This window comes from Sus scrofa, chromosome 15, assembly GCF_054392235.1.
Source record: "Sus scrofa isolate SSC_HxYL_T2T_F1_AM1 chromosome 15, Sscrofa_HxYL_maternal_Yorkshire_Landrace_v2.0, whole genome shotgun sequence".
NCBI lineage: Eukaryota > Metazoa > Chordata > Mammalia > Artiodactyla > Suidae > Sus > Sus scrofa.
The window spans coordinates 38948037-38969623 of NC_139397.1; the positions used below are offsets into that span (position 1 = coordinate 38948037).

The following is a 21587-nucleotide window of genomic DNA, read 5'->3' on the forward strand; positions in this document are numbered from 1 at the left end:
CCTTTTAATATAGAATTATATCAGAACACAAACACTGGATACTTAAAATTAGGCAAAATAATAATAATTTCTGCTGCCATGGGTTTTTTTGTTTGTTTGGTTGGTGGCTGTTGTTTGTTTGTTTTTTTGTCTTTTGTCTTTTTAAGGTCGAACCCATGGCATGTGGAGGTTCTCAGGCTAGGGGGTCTAACCTGCGCTGTAGCTGCTGGTCTACGCCACAGCTGCAGCAACGCCAGATCCAAGCCGCATCTGTGACCTACATTCCAGCTCACGGCAATGCTGGACCCTTAACACACTGAGTGACGCCAGGGATCGAACCACAACCTCATGGTTCCTAGTCAGATTCGTTTCTGCTGCGACATGACAGGAACTCCTCTGCTGTCATTTCTGAAGTCATACACCTGGAAAAGAAATGTATTTTGAATGTGTTATTGCTCATCTTTCAAAACAATTCTTTTTTTTTTTTTTTTAATCCTAGAAAGACAGCAGTCTCAAAAACTTGACTTCACAGAGAGCGAGAGAGAGGGAAAAAAGTTTTTCTGATTCCAGAATCTTCCCATTACTTAGCAAAAGCTTGGGGAGCTGAGAGAGGAGACTGTTAAGAAACTACAGTATAAAGAGGATGCAGAATGTGATCTGGGTGTTTTCACTCCAGGAGACAAAGAAAAGCCCTTGCAGTTTAGGAGGGATGAGGAGAAGAGAGCCAGCAGAGGAGGGAGCTGAGCCAAGAGGTTCTTCTCTTCTGCCCTCCCTGCTCTGGCTGAATATGAAGAAAGCAGTGTCCCATAAGAGCAAAATACTCCCATGGTTGGGGATAGGGGAGAGCAAACAAGCCAGGCCCGTCTGCTTCCCAGCTGGATCTTAGGAGGGTCTAGGGACTCCCACAAGAAGTACAGTGTGCCAGTGTTGAGGGCTAGGCCTGGGGCAGCTCCAGGATCCAGAGCTGCCCAAAGTCACAGTCAATAACCCAGGTGCTAACTTCCTCCTCAAAATACAGAGTAAGTTTAAGGAAGAGGGATGCAGGCAGGACTTTTAAGCCAGAGCTTGAAAGTGAGCTGCAAACCATGCCTCAAGGATGGCAGGTCCAGCAAGCACGAGGTAAAAGTAAGCAAGCGTGGGGCACAGGGACCGCTGGGTTTCTGGGACAAGGCATAAGCAGGTCCTGAACTCCTGAAGCCACCACACATCAATAAGGGACTCAGTGGTGACTGGCATACAGCCTCAGGCCATAGACCACTCCATGGCATCTGACCTCTTGGGAAGGGAGACACCTTTAGAGGGAAGTTCTGATGAGGAAGTCTTAAATCTGAAGAGACCTTAATATTTGCAAAAGTCTCTTTTAAACCAGAAGAGACGCAGTACCTTTAGTCAGCAAGTTACTACCTCATTTCCTACCTTAGTGGATTGGAGGTGTCGCAAGATGAGGCAGATGTACATGTGGCTGGACCACTGCCTTGGGCGCCCAGTGCTTTTTCTTCCGTGTAAATCATTCCTCCCCGCTGGGCTGGAGGCACTTTGACCAGGCTCGCGCTGTACTTTGGACACTTGGCCTCTAGAGGACGCGCGGAAGCCTCGACCTGCCAGCTTCGCTGAAACCCTTGATCCCGCGTCCCTGCCTCAGAAGTGTGTTCTCCCTCCCTCAAAGCTCCTCTCAGCCTCACCAATGTTTTGTGTCAGGCTTTACTTTTGCAAGCTGTGTTGCAATGAGGTAGAGTTTCCCTCCTCTTCCAAACGTGAGTTATTATAATTTGAATGTGGTTTCTAAATATTCCTGTTCCGTTCCACCCTGGAGATTTTCATATCCCTAAACATAAAGGCGTGTGCCCACTAGTCCCAGATCACTCTGGGGTGGAGCCCAGAGATCTGGGCATTAGCAGCCCTCCCTGGTGATTCCCAGGCACACTCTGGCTTGAGAATTGCTGCTCTATACTCTAGCCCCTCTTTCTGTCTTGTCCCATAGCCACCACCTAGAGGGAAGAAACCATGGAAGTCTGGAGATGAAATGCCCTGTTGCAAGGGGCAAAGAGGACAGGAGTAATAAGGTGGTGCTTTCCTGAGCTCCAAAGGCTATGACATATCTGAGAATCAGACAACACCCACAGTGCAGGACAAAGGTTTCTGGTTTCTGCCCCCTCCAGCTACTCCCTGCTCTACACAGGGGCTTCAAGGAAACTTCTGCTTGGCATTGTAAGTACAGACCCAAATAGAATCACAGCCTGAAGGCACTTTAGGCAATTTTTTCCCCTCTTTCCAAGCATTATTCACTTTGCTCATTCAAGCCTTTGCTGACAGTGCCATGTGCTGCCCACTGAGCCCAGATAGATAAGGAGTCTCCAGAGCCCTGCACCATGATGCCTGCTCATTGCAGCTGCCCCAGTTGTTGGACTTGAGGTACCAATGGGAAGGATGAACAAGCAAATAGACCTTCTAGTGCAGGAAGCCCGGAGCCTGAGAGCCCTAATCCCACTGTATGTTCTGGGTGCAGCCACCACTCAGGATCTAGATGCTGTAGCTTGTCCCCAGGGGGAGGAATGAGCAAAGTGAACTAACACAGATGATGGTTTATAGGGTGTGATTGGTCCCTTCCATGATCCCTGAAATCTTCATATCAGCCATGCATATGGAAGGAGGAAAACTCCCATCTTCCCCATGAAGACACAGGACAACTGAAAGCCTGGGCCAAGCTCTCTAAGCTAGGAGTCTGATTCCAGCTCATCTGATGCCACCCCTGGGCTGCCCCATATTCCAGGCTGCCTCTGAGGGGAGTGAACCCCAAGTCTGCCTCCAAGATATTCTGAGGACCTGCTTCAGCATGAGGAATCTGGGGTGGAAAGGAAGAGCCTTGCTTTGCCCCTAACCAAACTCCTTCAGGTCTCTTCCCCTGAGGACCTCTGTTTCTTCACCCCTCACCCATAAAATGAGGAGGTGGGAAAGGTCAGGTCTCTGTCCTCCCCAGCTCCACACTCCTGGCTCTGGTCCAGCTCTGCCCTTGTAACCATATCTCCTACCTGAACAGGACCATTTGCATAAGCTGTGGAGCCCAGAGCAAAATGAAATTGCAGGGTCCCTTATTAAAAGAAAGAAGGAAAGAAGGAAAGAAAGAAAGAAAGAAAGAAAGAAAGAAAGAAAGAAAGAAAGAAAGAAAGAAAGAAAGAAAGAAAGAAAGAAAGGGAGGAAGGAAGAAAGAGGAAGGAAGGAAGGAAGGAAGGAAAACTATTAAGAATTTTGAGATGGTAACAGCAGAGCATTGATCCAAGTATGGACTTTCCTGAGCCTGGAGCCATTTATGCCTGCATGGGTCACATGCCCATGAAGCTGCCCCTGCCTCAATGGAATCTGACAGAATTTGTCAGATTTGGTGAAGAGTCAGGAGTCACCCACTGAGTGTCTTCAGTGTAGGGCCTCCTGGACCTCATGCTCTGAGGGCTGCCTGGAAGACAGGAAGCTTTGCCCATAGAGTTTATGGCTGACACAGAGTGGCCAAGTCAAGATCATTCTTTGCTCCATGCTTACTAGCCCAGCAAGGGCAAAGAATCACAATTGGCTTCAGCCAATCATAGGACTCCTATCCCAGTCTCCCTGAGCTAGAGGTGGTTCTGTGCTCTGCTGGGCCTTATGGGAAAGATTTCACCTTCCCCAAGTCAGTCTTATAAGCCCTCTTTATATTGCTGCAGGCTTCTGCAGTATACTTCTGGTGTCTTCTGCCTTGTCCCCTCTGTGGACCTGAGGTGGCCCTTCCATTCTCCAAACTGACACTGGTATTTAATGGGCAACAAACCGTATGATCTAAAGGCATTTATCATGCTGAAAAGGGCAAGTTTAAAGATGATGTTAGAAAAAGTGCCATGCACTTCTGCGTCACTCTCTGGAACACTCACTCCTGACTCCTTCAGCTGCCATGTAGGCAGTCTGACTTTGCAGAGACTACCATGCTGTGAGGAAGTCCAAGTTCACTGACATGGTCAGACCCCACACAAAGCCCTGAGAGAGCAAGAAGCCAGAGGGCTCCCTGACCACTCAACTATATTCATTTCTTGCTCATCCAACCATGTGACTGCAACCCCAAGTGTCCTCTAGCCAGAAACACCAAAATTCCTGACCAATGAATAAAACAAAGCAAAATTGAATGTTAGACCTTGCTGCCCTTTACATTAGGCTAGGCACTCCCTGGGGCTCCTCTGCTAGCTGGCTGGATGTAGGATTTAAACAATTGTGGGGGGGGAGGCACCCTCTAAAGCAGAAGATGTAAGATTATTTATCCAGTATTAAATTTGAAAATCAATACCTATTTAGGAGAGACTCATGCAAGAAAGGAGTCTTGAAGTGTAAACTTCATAGGCTTCCTTGTAAAAATACTTCTCTTACCAGCCACGTACCTCCTTGGCTCCAAAGAGCCACCTTCAGCTGCAGCATTCCAGCTGCTCGAAAGCCAAATGTGCCAACAAGCACATGAAAAAATGCTCAACATCACTGATTATTAGAGAAATGCAAACCAAAACTACTATGAGGTACCATCTCACACCAGCCAGAATGGCCATCATTAATAAGACTACAAATAAAAATGTTGGAGAGGGTGTGGAGAAAAGGGAATCCTCCTTCACTGTTGGTGGGAAAGTAAATTGGTACAATAGCTATTTAAAACAGTATGGAGGTACTTCAGAAAACTATGCATAGAACTACCATATGACTAAGCAATCCCACTCTTTAGGCATATATCTAGACAAAATTTTCCTTGAAAAAGACACATGCACCCGTATGTTCATTGCAGCACTATTCACAGTAGCCAAGACATGGAAACAACCTAAATGTCCATTGACAGATGAATCGATTAAGAAGATGTGGTATGTATACACAATGGAATACTACTCAGCCATCAAAAAGAACAAAATAATGCCATTTGCAGCAATATGGATGGAACTAGAGACTCTCATACTGAATGAAGTAAGTCAGAAAGAGAAAGACAAATACCATATGATATCACATATATGGAATCTAATATACAAATAAACTTTTCCACAGAAAAGAAACTCATGGACTTGGAGAACAGACTTGTGGTTGCAAAGGGGGAGGGGGAGGGAGTGGGATAGACTGGGAATTGAGGGTTTATAGATGCAAACTATTGTCTTTGGAATGGATAAGCAATGAGATCCTGCTGTATAGCACTGGGAACTATGTCTGGTCACTTGTGATGGAGTATGATAATGTGAGAAAAAGACTATATATATATGTGTCTAGTGGGAATTCCACCTCCAGCTCCCCAAACTGAAACAGAGCCAACTCCAGCCCCAGACTCTTCCTGCCTGTGGCATGTAAGCTTGGAGTTAGTGAGGATAAACTTAGGAAGAACCGGCTAAGTGAGGAAAAGTCTGACATCAGGGCTTTCCCTCCAAGGTTGGTGGCAGACCAGTTGACTCTGAGGTATGCAGTGAGGGCTGGGCCAGGGCTTCCTCGCTCTGCCATCAGCTGCCTCAGATCTGCCTTTCCCTGATTCAAACTTCTATGAAATATGTGCATATCCGAGATGCAACACTTGTCAACCTTGTGACCTAGGCAACTTTCATAAACCACATGACTTTACTGTCCACGTTAGATAACATGACTTGCTGCACAGAGTGACTGTGCAGATTAAATAATGTGGGGCAGATGGGAAGCTGGGCCCGTCTTATTGTTTAGGGGAGGACAGCCAGGTCCATCGGTCGTCCAGTCATCTGCCCAGGAGGCTCAGCAGCCTCTGCACTTATTAGGGGCCTGAAGTCTACACAACTACAAGACAAACAAAGCCTACGGTTGTAGCTACCACAAGGGAATGTACCTTTGAATGGGGAGTTGGTCCCAAGGGGTGACCAGAATGAGTGGAGATGTACCTTGAGTTGAATGCAATTCATGAGCCTTCATGAGCTTGGAGTTAGTGAGGATAAACTGGGTGAAAATGTCCCCCTCATTTCCTCATCAGGATTGCATCCTGGGTGGACAGAGAACAAAGCCCAGGGACTCAGGTGAGTTTCAGGCCATGTTCACGGATTCCTGGGATCCAGCTCTAACTGGTGACCATTGCCTGGAATGCAAAAATGGGTGTCAAAGGTCCAGGTGACACACTCCCTGTTCCCCCAGAGCTGTTCAAGAAGGTGGTTCTGTCAGTGCCTGGGCTCCTGCCTATCCCAGAGGGTCCAGCCTTACCATGAATACATGGCACCCACTGTGCCTGCCACCATCATCCAGTTCAGCAAGGTGGCCACCTGTGTCATGACCACTTGTCTCAGTGATCCAAGAAAGATGGTCCAGGACAGGGTCCGGGTGGGACGCACTGAATCAAGGTGGCCAGGGTTTGCTCTGGAAGCCACCCCCAGCATATTTCATCTCCAGAAACTTAGGAAACTCTCCTTCATCAGCTCCAGGATCAAAGTTTGTGGTCTAAATCATTGCACAGCTCCTAGGCTCTTCCTGCCAAGGGCATGCTAACCTTGACCCACATGTCCCAGTAGTGGTTTGCAAAATGAGCTAACTGGCTCATTTTGAGGTTGAGCTAGAATCATCCTTCCTGTAGATTTAAAAAAAAAAAATCACCCTGGGAGTTCCTGTTGTGGCTTGGCAGTAACAAACCCGACTGGTATCTATGAGGATGCGGGTTCAATCCCTGGCCTTTCTCAGTGGGTTAATGATCCAGCATTGCCATGAGCTGCAGTATAGATCACAGACGTGGCTTGAGTACTGTGGCTGTGGCATAGGCTGACAGCTGCAGCTCAGATTTAACCCCTCACCTGGGAACTTCCATATGCTGCAGGTGCAGCACTAAAAAGCAAAATAATAATTTAAAAATTTTAGAAAACATCCAGTCCTGATGATTGTTGTACACCTATAAATGTAATAAAATTCATTAAGTAATAAAAAATAAATAAAAAATGAAAATCATCCTGTCTTACCCATTGGGTCCCATCTCTGCCCTCCTTGCGCTCCCTGGGCAGCTGTCTCACTAGGACACAAGAAGACAGAAGAGGGATATGGAGCCAGAGAAAACAGGACAGCAGCTTCCCACCTCCCACCTCGTTCTCCTCCCTTCCCTGAGGTGCTGAGCCGGGAACTCCTCCTCCATGCATTCCATCTTCTCTGCATTGCACAGCACCTCCAATTCTGAAAGCAACAAAGGAAAAGGTTTCCAGGTGGGTGTGCTTCCCACCATAGGAGGTCCAGGGTGGATATCTAATATGTCTGTCATATAAGGTGGGACCTCCTGGGAGGCAGCAATGTATAAGGACAGGGACTGGACTTGAAGCCTGAGCCTATAAGACTTCCTGGGTAATAGGACACCATTCCTTCTGCTTTTGGAATCAGATTCTTTAAATATCAGATAATGGGGTGAGCTAAATTAGAGATTTTCAGGTGATTCCTTTATAGCCACAGAACTCTATGACTAGTTGAATTTCAAACCAGTCAGAACAGAGCTTCTCAATAGAAATAGATATTGAGGCCCCTGGTAACCAGTCTGAGTACTCCATCCTCAGTGTTCCACAGAATGATGGGTGCTCAGGAGTTCCCGTTGTGACACAGTGGAAATGAATCCGACTAGTAACTATGAGGTTGCAGGTTCAATCCCTGGCCTTGCTCAGTGGGTTAAGGGTCCTGTGTTGCTGAGAGCTGTGGTATAAGTCGAAGATACAGCTCGGATCCAGCATTGCTATAGCTCTTATTTGACCCCTAGCCTGGGAACTTCCATATGCCCCAGGTACAGCCCAAAAAAGAAAAAAAAAAAAAAAAAACGGTGCTCAGAGGAACCCAATGAAAATCCTCATTTAGACAGTTTGATTTTTTTTTTAAGTTTCTCAAATAAAAGAGATTTGTACTTTAATGTGTCTCACATGTTTTTTATTCCTCACCTTCTTTCCTCTCTGTTCAGGAAGAGCTCTCAAAAATCTAAAAAGCTATTTTGCAAAGACAACTGACTGAACAGAGAACTTCTCATTAGATTTAAGTGGAGGCTGGAGGTCTGGGATGAAAGGAGGAGTGAGAAGGGAAGGGGACTAGGCAGGGTATTTTTTGTTTTTTGTTTTTTGGGTTTTTTTTTTAATGTCTTGCCTAAAGATTCTTTGAAAAATTCCAGTATTTTCTGGCTTAAGAGGAAGAAGGAGAGTTTTGTCCAAAGTCAGGTTGAAGGGCAGGAGATCTTAGTAATGAGGTAAAGTGATGGCTGGGCTATTCTAGGAGGGGATGCTGAGATAACAAAATTAGCAGATCTTTGGCTTCCATGCTGGTCCATCCTGCTGGCACTTAGCTTTTTCTAGGCTGTTGAATGGATGGGTGGGAGGAGGCAACTTTCTTCCCTAAACCAACCCAGTCTGTTCTCAGGAACCCAGGTTCCTGCAGCTCCTCTGTACTCACCACACCTCCAAGGGTAGTGCATCCTTCTTGCCCCAAGGATGGGTACTGCAGGGGAAGCCCATGGGCCAGGTGTATGATGCACTGCCCAGCCTTGGGTACAAATGGCTGGAATAGAGACAAGATATACATGCCGTCTGTGACTCCCCACTGTGCCCCGCACACAGTTGCTGCTAGTCAGTCACAGTCGGGATTCTCACCTGGGTGCCTAGTTAACTGTGACACATGCCCCAGGTGGCTGATGAGAAGTGTCTGAGCATCTTATGGATTCTTAGTGGACCTTTCCTGAAAGGACTTTAGAAGCTTCACGTAAAGGAGCAAGCAAAGTTTCTGTCACCTCCTACCCCATCAGTCAGAGGCGGTACCTCAGGGGTTATGTTACTGAGTAGATGAAAAGAAACTGCTATCCAGGGGAATGTTATAAGCTGATCCTGGGGCAGGGAAGGCATCAGCATGGCTTTGGGTCCAGCCTGAGTGGCAGAGGCTCCAGCGGATCTGGGGCAGGCAGGGAACTAAAACCAGACTTCCAACCACCCCATCCCTCTCCATCCACAGCTCCACTCAGATAGGGGCCTGGACAAACTTGAGAGTCAAGTGGACAGGACATCTCATTCCAGGTGGGACTGGGGTGGATGAGGGAAGCTGGAACAGGGCCTCTGGCTAACAGGAGGTGCAGCCTGTCCTCTGTGGACCCCTAAGCCTCACTGCATCTCTTTGGCCTCTGCCTCCTCATCTGGAAAGCGGAGGGATAATAAGCCTCTGGTGCGGGCCTCACAGGGTAGCGATGAGGTAAAAGGGAAGACAGGAATGTGAGGTTCTTTCTGTCCCGATCCAGCTGCAGGCTGATACAAGAACAATGATGACAGCATCACAGTGCGAAGGGTGGAGTCTTCAGGAGACCCTTGTGGTAGCTGGGATTCCTACACTTTTCAGATGAAGAAACAGGCTCATGGGGAGCAGGGGCAGGCTGCAGGGCCAAAAGCACACACTGAGTGAGTTTTGGAGGTGGGATTAGTCTAGAATCAGAGCATGCTGGAGAATGGAGTATCAGCTAACATGGATCAGATGTCAGGGTCTGAGGTCTCAGGTACTGGACAAAAATGGGAGGTTGGTGGGGGTAGTATGGCCTCAATGACCCTGTCCTCGGCCCTGACAGGAGCAGCCCTCCATGTTCGCCCCTTGATGGTGAACCTCCATTAAGCCCAGAAGATGCTACAGAAGGTCTGCACAGGAGTCTTATATTCTTGGAGAGTTGGGGGAGGGAAATTGAAAGGAGATTATTAAGGCTCCTCCTAGGCTGCTCCTTGAGGAAAACCTGGGGCAAGGCCAGAAGCTGAGGGTGAGGAGTTTTCAAGAGAGGGTACCCAGGCAAATCTGGGAGTAGAGGCTCATCCCACCCCCCTCCCTGATGACACAGGTGTCTGTCCCCTTCCTTAGCACAATCTTCATTAATCAGGTCATGCTGGGCCCGGTGAGGGAGAATTATCTGGGCCAGGTAAGGGGGACTGTGGGCTAGGCCAGGGGGATCAGAATTGAGGTTTGGGAAGAGAGAGACCTGTAGCTGAGCCCTCAATGGTCAGCACTCAGGAAACCTCTGAGGAGAGGCTCCCCGCCACCCCTGTGAGCTGGGACATCATGTCCATTTTAAAGATGAGTGAAAGGAGGCTCCACAGAATACACACTGGTCCCAGTTTTCAAGGCTGGCAGAGCAGTAGATCTGCCTGACCACAAAGCTGGACTTAGCCTCTCCTTCAGGTGGTGTCCATGGGGTGAGAGTGATATGGGGGACCCACAAGTCCAGCAACAAAGAAGAGAGGGAGCCTAAAGCCTCAGGTTCTGAGTGTCGTCACTGAGGGTTGTGCTACAAGATCCCTGAGCCTCGGCCTCCATGTCCCACGCTCTTGGGGGCCACGACCTGACCAAGGTTTACATCCCGTTTTCTAGGCAAGCCCAGCCCCTTTGTGAGGCCTGATGGTAGTGCCACATGAAAAGGGTGGGCATAGGGTGCTAGTAACGACTAGGGGACACTTTCAGGTGTCTGTCTACCTTAGAGGAGAATGAGATCAACCACCAGAAAAAGAATAAGGCAAGAGCTTGGCACTTCCTATGGAAGAGGGGAAGGGAACAGAAATCAGAAGTACCCCTGGGCAGAAAACTCCAGGTCTCCATCCCCTGTGCCTTACATTTACAGGGAGAGTTTAATAACAGAGGAGTGGGAGAACTATCCAACTGGTGGGTGGGAATGAGGAATGGCACCAAGGAAAATTTCCTGCAGGAAATTTATTCCATTTCTGAGAACAGGTAGGACCTTGATGCAAATGGAGGGAAGGTGGAGTCTCGTGTGTGCAAAGACCCAGGACCAATGCCCTGCCTCTCTCCTCACCCCTCCATCATCTCCTTCCCTCTGGTCCCAGGAATGCACAGTAATGGCAGAGATCATGCTGCTCTGGGTGGCTACAGATAGAGAGCCTGAGGAGCAATTTGATGTCTGATTCTGAGACATGGAGTGGTTCAGTGAGAATGGGAGGTGAGGCTGAGCAGAAGGGAGAGGTGGAGTGGACTCTCCCTACCAGCCAATTTAGAGAACCCAAGTTCACATCTTCTTGGTCATCCCCAGACCTTGTTGCATGGCCATCACTGGAATTCCAGCTGCTGGGCAGACACTGTGAGTGACACCTGAATTGTGGCTCCTGGTAACTCAGGTACCACTCTCTCCTATACCTACCTCTTGTCCTGCTAGCTGGAGGCCAAGTCCTATCTGGGCAACAGAAAACTCAAGGCCAAGAAGAATTGGCACTCATCAAAATCAGGGGCAAATGTGTGTCCAGTGGCAATGCGACATTCACTGTGGCAGAGAGGCAGCATAGGGACTTGATGTGAGCTGGCACCATCTCCCTGATGCCTCATTCCCAAGACTCCTTTACCTATTTTGAAAGACTATTATTTATTATTGTAAATAGCACATGATAGATTTGAATGTTGTTTTAGTAAAATCCCGTTTTAATTTACAGCATAGCCCAGGAGTTGTGGGGTTTTTTCCCTTTGCTAATTTAAATGAAGTAGAAACTCTCACGTTCCTCTTTGAATTAAAAGGCTTTAGAGGAGTTTCCATCGTGGTGCAGTGGAAACGAATCCGACTAGGAACCGTGAGGTTGTGGGTTCCATCCCTGGCCTCATTCAGTGGGTTAAGGATATGGTGTTGCCGTGAGCTGTAGTGTAGGTTGCAGATGCAGCTTGGATGCTGCTCTGCTGTGGCTCTGGCGTAGGCTGGCAGGAATAGCTCTGATTAGACCCCTAGCCTGAGAACCTTCATGTGCTGCAGGTGTGGCCGTAAAAAGAAAAAATTTAAAGAAGGCTTTAGAAACACAAGTGTTCTATAACTGTTAAACTGTTCACTGACATGGATCACTGTGTACAACCTCCTTTCACTGAAAAAACACTTTGCCAAAAATTAATTTCATGACAAATATGTATATTAACATGCGAACAAGCCTTTACAGATAAAGGGAAAGGATTTCAATTTCCTACACTGTTAGAACGCAGGGCTTAGCACAGCTTCTACGTAGCCTTAGAAACTAAGTAGTGATATAGGTCTATTAAACAGTTCAATACATGGGTCAAATATGGGTATAACTTCTTTTTACTGAGGAAACACAATACCAAAAATTTCTTTCATTAGCTTGTAATAATATAACATATATATATATACACACATACACATATATATACACTATATGTATGCATATAACACTATATATAATTTTTATATACATGTATGTGTGTGTGTGTGACAAATCTTTATATACAATGGGAAAGACTTCCACATCCATTTGCTATTAGAACACTGAACATACTGTAGCTTCTAAGCAATCCTACTTACAAGTGTTACAAATTTGTTAAATAAGACTCGCTGCAGGACACCTCCATTAGCTGAAAGAACACTGTCCAAAATTTTTTCACATAGCTTGTAACAAACATCAATATATATCAAATTTAGTACATTATTACACAGACTCAAAAGGTGTTCACATCTATTTGCTGTTAGAACACTGGACTTCATGCAGAGTCAAAGTAGCCTTATAAACATTAGAGCTACAGGTTATTACAAAATTATAAAGTCTACTACATGCATGACACAGAATATAATTTCCTTTCACTGAAAGAACACTGTGCCTAAAATTTCTTTCATATGGCTTGTAATGACAATCTATCATATCTGAAAATATAGCTTCATCTGCAAACAGAAGATTTTTATATGTATTCCTTATTAGAAAACTATTCTTTTCATAACTACAGTGCATGCATGGAAACTTTGAAGTTATAGGTCTGTTAAATAATTCACCACATGCATTTCTCACTGTATATAACTTTTTCATTGATGAATGTGCCAAAAATTTCCTTCATGTAGCTGTAAGAGGCATCTATATAACTCTAGTGTTGGAAAAACTCTGCTATACAATCCAAGACGCATGACTCACATATAAGTTTTTCACTGAAATATAGTTGGGCTGGGCTTATAAATTCTTTCATATAGCTTGTAATAAAGTTCTATGTATATCTAATATCAGAAAACGACTTAAAGGCAAAAGGTAAGATCTTTACATATATTCATTGCTAAAATGCTAGACTTGGGAATTCCCCTTGTGGCACAGTGGAAAAGAAACCAACTAGTATCCATAAGGATGAGGGTTTGATCCCTGGCCCTGCTTGGTGGAAGGATCCAGCATTACCGTGAGGGGTGGTATAGGGCACAGACGTCTCTGGGATCCCGCATTGCTGTGGCTGTGATGTAGGCCGGCAGCTACAGCTCCAATTCAACCCCTAGCCTGGGAACTGCCATATGCTGCAGGTGTGGCCCTAAAAAGCAAAATAAAATAAAATGCTAGGCTTTTCTCAGCTCAACATACACTCACAAACACTGATGCTACAGTCTGTTAAACAATTAGCTATGTGTATTCCTCATTAAATATAACTTTCTTTAAGTGAATGAACACTATGCCTAACATTTCTTTTTTTTTTTTTTGTCCTTTTTGCTATTTCTTGGGTCGCTCCTGCGGCATATGGAGGTTCCCAGGCTAGGGGTCGAATCGGAGCTGTAGCTGCCGGCCTACGCCAGAGCCACAGCAACGCGGGATCTGAGCCGCATCTACAACATACACCACAGCTCACGGCAACGCCGGATCCTCAACCCACTGAGCAAGGGCAGGGACCGAACCCGCAACCTCATGGTTCCTAGTCGGATTCGTTAACCACTGCGCCACCACGGGAACTCCCATTTCTTTTCCTTTCATTTGGCTTATAAAAAACACCTCAATAAATCTAAAGTGGGAACAAGACTACATACACTGGGAAGTAGGTATATGATTTCCCTGTTGAAAGCCAGGTTTTTTGCTGCTTCAGAGTAACCTTAGAAACAGTTTTCAAAATAAGAAAGGATGTACATTCCTTTCCATCTGCAAGTAAAGACTTTTTTATCTCAGACATGCAGACCTAGTATTTCTAAGGCTACACTGAAGCTGTGAAAGCCTGCTTTTTAGCCAGGAAAACCTGTATCTTCCTTTTCTTCTGCAGGTTAAAAAGTGTTCAGGAGTTCCTGTCATGGCTCAGGGGTAACAAACTCCACCAGTATCCATGAGGACTGAAGTTTATTCCAGTGGCCTCACTCAGTGGGTTAAGGATACAGTGTTGCCATGAACTGTGCTGTAGGTCACAGACACAGCTCAGATCATGCCTTGCTGTGGCTGTGGTGTAGGCCAGCCGCTGTAGCTACAATTTAACTCCTAGCTTGGGAACTTCCATATGCCATGGGTGCGGCCCTAAAAAGACAAATATATATATTTTTGCCATTTCTTGGGCCACTCCCCCGCTGCATATGGAGGTTCCCAGGCTAGGAGTCTAATCGGAGCTGTAGCTACCAGCCTATGCCAGAGCCACAGCAACCACTTCTGCGACCTACACCACAGCTCACGGCAATGCCACCAGATCGTTAACCCACTGAGCAAGGGCAGGGATCAAACTCGCAACCTCATGGTTCCCAGTCGGATTCGTTAACCACTGCGCCACAACGGGAACTCCATATTCTAAGTGTTCATATGTTAGATATATATCTGGGAAAATCCAAGCATTCAAATGAGGAAGTTAATCTACTTTCTCCCATCCACATATAAACACAGGATACCACATTATGTAAATAGATGTTTACAAAAACCTACGTGAAAGAAAATTTAAACACAGTATTCTTATGGCGATTTATACTCTGAATCATGCATGCAATGAATTGTATGAGGCCTGTAGCACTAGTTCTTCTAAAACTGCTTTGAAACTACCAAAAGCGCAACTTTCAAACAGTGAACAAATGTTTCCTCTTGTCAGTCTGCATGAAAAGACTTGCTTCCAGTTAAGTTTGCATTGAGTTTATTTTTCTTTCCTTCTTTTTCTTTTTAGGGTGCACTTACGGCATATGGATGTTGCTGGCTAGGGGTTGAATCAGAGCTGCAGCTGCCAGCCAACGCCACAGCTACAGCCACACCGGATCCGAGCCACATCTGCAAACTACGCCACAGCTTGCAGCAACGCTGGATCCTTAACCCACTGAGCGAGGTCAGAGATTGAACCCACATCCTCACAGACACTATGTTGGGTTCTTAACCTGCTGAGCTGCAATGGGAATGCCAACACTACTCTTTCTAAGGCTACATTGAAACTGTGAAAATACTAGCTTTAAGGGAAAATTATCTATTTCTTACCATTTCTTTGTAGAGGCTTGCATTTAAATGAAATAAATAGACATCACTTACAAGCTACATGTAAGAACTTTTAGGCACAATGGTTCTTTGGTGTAAGACAATTATTTTATTTTATCAAGAATTTTTAATTTTTTAAAATTATAGCTGATATACAATGTTGTGTCAATTTCCACTGTACAGCAAAGTCATACATTTATACATTCTATTTCTCATATTATCTTCCATCATGTTCTATCACAAGTGATTGGATATATTTCCCTGTGCTATACAGTAGGAGAAAGATAGTTCTTTTAAATAGGCATGTAGTGAATTATAAAAAGGACCTGTTGTTTCACTGTTTCAAAAGCTACATAGAGCTGCCTAAAGTCTAGCATTGAACAGAAAAAAAATGCAACTGCCTTGCCTTCAGAAGTGAAGGTATAAGCTTAATTTTACATCAAACAAATAGATATTTCTTACAAGCGGTATGAACACAGTGTCCTTACCTAAAAGCTATCCTCAGTGAGTCATGTATGTACTGAACTGTATAAAGAGGCCTACATTACATTACTAGAGTATCTACTAGACAATTCATTCCCCGCACTATCCAGTAGGTCCTTTTTAGTTATCTCTTTCACTTATAGTGGTGTGTATCTATCTGTTAATCCCAGCCTCCTAATTTATCCCTCCTCCCCTTCCCTCTTTGGGAATGATAAGTTTGTAGTCTATGTCTGTGGGTCTATGTCCATTTTGTAAATAAATTCATTTGTATCAATATTTTTTTATTCCACATATACATGATATAATATGGTATTTGTTTTTCTCTTCTGACTTACTTTGCTTTGTATGATAATCTCTAGGCCCATCCGTGTTGTGGCAAATAACATGATTTCATTCTTTTTTATGGCTCAGTAGTATTCCACTGTATATATGGAATATCCATTCATCTGTCAATGGGCATTTAGGCTATATCCATATCACGGTTATTATAAATAGTGCTGCAATGATAATAGAGGTACATGTAGCTTTTCAAATTATAGGTTTCTCTGAACTGGTGCCCAGAAGTGGGATTGCAGGAACATATAGTAACTCTATTCTGTTTCTAAAGAAATCTGCCAAGGGCTGCACCAGTATACATTCCAAACCAAAGTTAGAGAAAGTTATTTTTCTCCACACACTCTCAAGCATTTATTATTTGCAGACATTGAGGCCTTCTTCTAAACAGTATCACCCTGAGACTACATGCCAAGGCCTTTTAAACCTTGTAACCAAGTTTATTCTTGATATCTGTGAACCTATTTCTTTATTATTAATTCATTTTATATTCCACATATAAGAGATAACATACAGTATTTGTCTTTCTTTGATTTATTTCACTTAGCATGATATCCCGCAGGTAAGAAGAATTACCCCAAGAAACTGGGAGACTCTTTACCAAACTGCCAGCACCGAGGCTTTCTAATCGTGTTCTTTCCAGTACTGGAAGTTCAGCCTAGTGCAAGCTACACCTAGAGCCTTGTGCCTGAAACCTGTTAGCGTATCACTTGTGGCTCTTTCACAGTGCTGGTTTACATTCAGTGTTCAGTGCCATAGGCCATGCATACCATTCAGATGGCAGAGTTCACATGACTCCAGAGAGGAATTTAGTGGAATCTGATAGTCTCTATAATAGGAAAGAAATACCAGGCACAGTGTTAATTCACAAAGTGGATGACATACTCTTTTCAAAATAACTGGGCTGTTATGAAGTCTGTCTTATAAGGCCAGGCTGAATGATGTCCATTCACACCATGGACAGAGGTAGGTTTCCTGCAGCTGAAATATAGGCGTTTTGATAAGATAGATGAGCCAAGTTTGGTACAGATGGTACACTTGGCAAATGGAGCCTGGACCTAGGGCTTTGAGAAGATACCACTCACTTTGAGAGAACCACAAATATAACTGGCCTAGAGTGTAGGGTTTCGGAGCACTTTGAAGCTTTGTGTGCAAAGGCCCCAAAACGGGACTAAAGCCTGTCAGAGAGCATGGAAAGGTTTTCCTGCCGTTAACTCAATGCATGTGTTTCAGACAGGTCAGAAGAAATGATTTTTCAGAGAGGTTTTTTTTTTTTTTTTCCCCACTGCAAGGAAGGACCTGAAGCAAAGAAACTTTTATTTCACAGGCTTATACCACTGATATTTCTATAAGCTCCATTGAGACCTTCCTTTAAAAAGGTAGCTCCCTGAGACTACTTGCCAAGTTCTTTGAGTCCTGTTCCCAAAAGAGTTACCCAGGGACAAAGGAAAAGATGGCAGAGTAGTAGGACATGAGGATCACCTACTCCCACAAATGTACTGAAAATACATCTACATGTGGAGCAATTTGCACAGAAAAATTGCTGAACACTGACAAAAGACCTCAGGATTCTGATAGAGCAAGAAAATCTTCACAGAACTGGGTAGGACAAAAGAAAAAGAAAAAGAGACAGAAAATGAGAAAGGAAGTGGGATGGGACCTGCACCCCTAAGAGGGAGGTAGAAAAGAAGAAAAGCTCCTGCATCCTGGGAGGTCCTCTCTCCATCAAGGAGATCAGCCAGGATAGAGGAAGAAATTTAGTCTTGGAGGAGAACACAGCAATCAGTATGAAGCAATTAAAACAGAAATAGTCCTCCACGAATGATCAGTGCTACTGCCCTACACTTCCCAACCAGGCAGGGGTTGGGAAATAAACTCTGACTTTGGATACCAGACTCAGAGAGAGAGCTGAGTCTGGCTGAGTGGGGAAAAACTTGGGTTGGCTGCACAGAAAGAGCCTGGAGGAACTAGAGTCTAGGGTGATCACATTCGAGGGTATAAGCTGAGGAAATCTGCATGGCTTGGAGGCCAGGCACCATTGTTTGGTGGTGTTGGAGGGGAGAGGAAGGATCCACCACTACAACTGTGTTCCCTGTGCACACTCTCAGGCTTCAGGACACCAACTTCTCCAGCTCCAGGAACCATAGCAGAAGCAGCTTCTGTCTAGCAATGGGAGGAGAAGCCATCCCCCTCATCACAGCTGCAGAGAGAGATCTCACCAGCTTCCTGGCAAAGGAAGGGGCCATGGGAGCAGCCCCCACCCTTGGGGCTACAAAGCCCACTCTTACAAGCAACCCAGCAAAGGGAAGGACCACAGAAGCAGCTGCTGACATTGCCAGCTAGTGGGTACATTCCTGAGAGCTGCCTGGTAATGGGTGGGGCTGTGGGAGCTGCTGCCAAACCACCTACTCCAAGAGCAGTCCCATGAACCACAGACCTCACATACCTCATTCCTAGCAGCCACCAGGCTCCAGGAGAGGTAGTGTCCCCATCACATGCTCTGGATAAGTGTGAGCCACCACCAACCCTGAGAACTCCAGAACCTGGCACCAACTGCTGCATCTACATACATGCAGTCAAGCGGACTACAAACATAGAAATGTTAGATACTGTGAGATAGCAAAGAATTAGCTTTCAGAACAAGATAAAAACACACAAAAACAACTAAATGAAGAAGAGATAGGCAATCTACCTGAAAAAAAGATGATCCAAAATATCAGAAAAAGAATGAAGGCACAGATTGAGACGTATGGTAATGGCACCGAAGAAAAGACGTATAGATCAGTGGACAAGGATAGAAAACTCAGAAGTAAACCCAAGCACCTATGGTCAATTAGTCTGTTACAAAGGAGGTAAGAATATACAGTGGAGGAAAGACAGTCTCTTCAATAAGTGGTGCTGGGAAAGCAGGGAATCTACATGTAACAGAATGAAATTAGAACATTCTCTAATAGCATACGCAAAAATAAACTCAAAATAGATAAAAGACCCTTAAAGTAAGGCTAGGTGCTATAAATCTCCAAGAAGAAAAGATAAGCAAAACACATTTTGATATAAATGGCAGCAATATCTTGTTTGATACAACTCTTAGAACAATGGCAATAAAAACAAAAGTAAACCAATGGGATCTAATTCCTTGAACAACAAAGGAAACCATAAAAAAAGAAAAGGCAACACCATAGCATGGGAGAAAATCTTTGCAAATGAAGCAAACAACAAAGGATTAATCTCCAAAATATACAAACATTTCATAAAGATCATCAAAAAAAAAAGTTCCTGTCATGGCTCAGTGGTTAATGACCCACTAGGAACCATGAGGTTGCAGGTTCAATCCCCGACCTCACTCAGTGGGTTAAGGATCCAGCGTTGCCATGGGCTGTGGTGTAGGTTGCAGATGCGGCTCAGATCCCGCGTTGCTGTGGCTCTGGCATAGGCCAGTGGCTACAGCTCCGATTCGACCCCTAGCCTGGGAACCTCCATATGCCTAGGATACGGCCCTAGAAAAGACAAAAAAAAAAAAAGAAAAAAAAAGAATGGGCAGAAGATCTGAACAGACATTTTTTCAAAGAAGACATAAAGATGGCCAAAAAACACATGAAAAGATGCTCAATATTACAAGCTCTTGGAAAAATGCAAGCCTCAACAGCAAATCACTTCACACAGTCAGAATGTACATCATCAAAAAGCCTACAAAAATAAATGCTAGAGAGTCTGTGGAGAAAAGGGAACACTTCTACACTAAAGAAGCCAATGCCTGGGGAGTTCCCATCATGGCTCATTGGTTAACAAATGAAACTAGTACCCATAAGGATGCAGGTTCGATCCCTGGCCTCTCTCAGTGGGTTAAGGATCCAGCTTTGCCATGAGCTGTGATGTAGGTCACAGACAGGCTTGGATCCCGCGTTGCTGTGGCTGTGGTATAGCTATAGCTCCAATTCGACCCCTAGCTTGGGAACCTCCTTATGCCTTGGGTGCAGCCCTAAAAAGAAAAGAGAAAAAAAGACAATGCCTGTTTTATCTGAATACCAGGAAAACTTTCCAAGACTAACCAGAAGCCCTCTGAACCAAGCTACCAGAACAGTTTTCCTAGGAGTGTTCTTCCTTGAAGGGAGTTAATCCCTGCTCGTGATGTCTAGAGTCATTATTTTCAGCAGCTTGGCATGCTCTTCCTTTGATTCTGTGTGAGAAACTGAGACAAACTCAGAGGGCTGAGAGGCTTTGGTATCTTTGCCTTCCAAGAAGCCTAGTTAAGTGTTAGTCCAATGAAGAATGAAGGGCAAGTGTTTCCAGACAGGACCCGGAGACTGTGTGCTAGAATCCTGGTGACCCTGCTGCAGCAGAGCCACCCAGCTCCCAACAGAACCCATTATCCTTTTCCTGCTCACAGCTGCTCTGAATCTCCCAGCCTGCCCGGCCCCTACAGCTGAGACACAGTGTCTCTTATTGGCAAGGGGAAGTGGTGGGGTGGTGAGGGTCTTGGCCAGCCTGCATCCTAGGACAAAGGGCATGGTGCCCAGGTGGCCACCCCATCCCCTCCTGGCTGGAGTCCTCCACCGGGAAGCAGGGAGGATAAACAAGGGGGACAGAGGCTGGGCCCTGACACCCACCCATCCTGGACTCTCCCATGAAGGGGACAGACCATTGTGGGGGAACACTTTGCTCCAATAATAGACCTTTGCCCTAAAAGCTAAAGTGCTTTACAAAACCCTCCCCACCTGTAAGAAAAAGTAATACAATTTCATCACACTTTTCTCAAGCCACAGCCTGTGCTGAGACCAAATTCAGGACATGGTGCTTCAGGGCAGCCTCTTTAAACAATCCCTGGAGTTCAGCTCCCCAAGCTCTATTCGGCTTAAAGGAGAAGTTTCCTTGACAGTGAAGCTTTGCAATCTCCCAAACTCTTCTCCTTCAAACCTTCCTGCTGTAGTCATCACCTGCCAGAAAGTGATTCCTCCAACGCTGTCATTCGTTATTGGTTGCCTGATGCTATTGATGATAAACTCCCAGAGGAGCCAGCTTTGCAAAGTAACGACTTCTGGACTTGGCACTAGGTCCCTCTCCATGGACAGGGTGGAGGGGCTCTTGTCATGGCCTGTGGTGGAAGAGCTCACCTCCTGATGAAGCCAGGCCTCGATCCTTTCCAGGTGCTTCCAGGGTCCTCATTCTCCCCAGACCCCCAGTTACATGGCTGCTGTTTGCACCCATCTATATGGACCTTGGCCATCTCCTAAAATGACAGTTATTTTATACACAGAGAATGGGTTGAATGGTGGCTTTTTTTTTTTTTTTTCCCAAAAGCTGTGTTTCCCAGAACATGGGAATAGGACCACACCTGGGAAAACTGTCTTTCCAAATGTGGTTGAGATGAGGTAATCTTGGTTAGAGTGGCCCTAATTTCAATGACAGAGTCCTGATAAGAGTCAAAAGAGGAGACACAGAAACAGAGGAGAAGCCATGTGAAGATGAGGCAGAGATGGGAGGGAGGCAGGCACAAGCCTGGAGACCCTGGGACCCCCTCCCCCCCCCCCAGAAGCTGGAAGAGGCAGGAAGAACCCTCCCCTGGAGCCTCTGGAGGGACCTCAGCCCTGAAACACCTTGATCTCAGATGTCTGGTCTCTAGGACTGGGGGAGGATGGATTCCTCTTGTTTGAAACCACC

The 21587-nt window shown here is 45.5% G+C and overlaps 1 long non-coding RNA gene across 2 annotated transcripts in view; it reads right to left on the bottom strand.

Annotated features, from left to right (window-relative positions):
• Positions 1-454: 454 nt before the first annotated feature.
• The window catches only part of LOC146395797 (uncharacterized), a 76123-nt gene continuing 54990 nt past the window's right edge, over positions 455-21587 (bottom strand). The window contains exons 2-3 of one of the 2 annotated variants that reach the window (XR_014829310.1): positions 6921-6970; positions 455-6055 (exon numbers count right to left, since the gene is read on the bottom strand). This is a non-coding gene — a long non-coding RNA (uncharacterized LOC146395797). Of the gene's footprint in view, positions 6056-6920; positions 6971-7040; positions 7129-21587 lie in introns of both variants that reach the window. The other variant, XR_014829311.1, reaches the window with a different exon arrangement.